This window comes from Carlito syrichta, unplaced genomic scaffold, assembly GCF_000164805.1.
Source record: "Carlito syrichta isolate Samal-C Ts95f unplaced genomic scaffold, Tarsius_syrichta-2.0.1 Scaffold302589, whole genome shotgun sequence".
Taxonomy (NCBI): domain Eukaryota; kingdom Metazoa; phylum Chordata; class Mammalia; order Primates; family Tarsiidae; genus Carlito; species Carlito syrichta.
Genome location: NW_007246685.1, coordinates 69,163 through 70,708, shown reverse-complemented (window position 1 = coordinate 70,708; position 1,546 = coordinate 69,163).

Genomic DNA, 1,546 nt, shown 5'->3' with positions numbered 1-1,546 from the left:
AAAAGGCAAGAAGATAAAAACTCAAGAATCATGTTAATCCTGCTTTACCTAGTAAGGCAAGAAAGATGAGTATAAATTTTCTTTTCTATCTTTGTTTTTTGTTGGTAATGCACTTACATGGATTTGTAATTCAAAAGGCACCGACATGGTATACAGTAGAAAACGTCTCTCACACTTATAGTCCTTAACTACCCTGTGTCCTTCTCCAGAGGCAAACTAGAGCATACATTTCTTGTATTATCCTGGCAGAGATGAATTAGTATGTTTTTTGTTCTCATGTATGTGGAAGCTAAAAAAGTTGATGTTAATGTTATGGAGAGACTGGAAAGTGTGGGAGAGAGGCACTGAGAGAGGTTAGTGAATAGTTACAAACAGAAAGAATAAGTTCTAATGTTCAGTAGCAGGATAGGGTGACTATAGTTAACAACGATGCATTGTATATTTCAAAACAGCTTCAAGAAAGGACTTAAAATGTTCCCAACACATACACATGATAAATGTTGGAGGTGACAGACATCCTAAATACCTGACTTGATCATTACACATTGTATGCATGTAACAAAATATCACATGTACCCCATAAATGTGTACAAATGTCATATATCACTAAAAAACAATAAACAATTTTAAAAATTAGGAGTATTTTAAATGACTAAGAATGTCTCCTTCCATTTTCTAGGGTGCTCCATTTTGTGAATATTCTAGCTAAAACTGCAGCATTAGAATGCACTAATTTGTTGTTATTTCCTTTTTTAATTTAATAAATCACTTTGAAATGTCCAAAAAGCACATTTTAATTTAAAAATACTACCCATAATTCCATCACTAAAAATAAATATATTTATTCTATGTTTTTCTTGTCATCTTTATCCATATATGTGGATGTGTATATACATGTATATATGCAATTTTTATGATGTTGCAATTATGGAATCTATGATTATGTAACACACCATTATATCTGATATATAAAACCTTTTTTTTTTGAGTCAAGGTCTCACTCTGTCTCCCAGGGTCAATCATGGGTTCACTGCAGTCTCAACCTCCTGGGCTCAGGTAATTTTACCGCCTCAGCCTCCCAAGTAGTTGGGACTTCAGGCGCTTGCCACAATGACCAGTTTTATTTTTTGTAGAGACAAAGTCTTACTATGTTGCCTGGGCTAGTCTAGAGCTCCTGGGCTCAAGCTGTCTCCCCACCTCAACCTACCAAAGTGCTGGGATTATAGACATGAGCCACTGCTCTCACCCTTATATATAAAACTTTTGACTGGAATAAAAATACACTAGGAACGTGTCCTGAGAAAATCATATGGAAAATAGTGTATGATTAGATATGAAGTCATGAATGGACTACCCTTAGGATTATGTGAGTAATGAAACAACCTCTACCTTCTCTTTTTCTTGTCATCCATCCTATGACAAAAGTTCCATAGAATTAGTCTAGTCCTTGAAACATAAAATAGTTTTGTGGAACTTGGTGGATCAAAATAGAAATTACAGGCCAGACCTGAGGCTCACATCTAAATCCCAATGTTTTAGGAGGCCA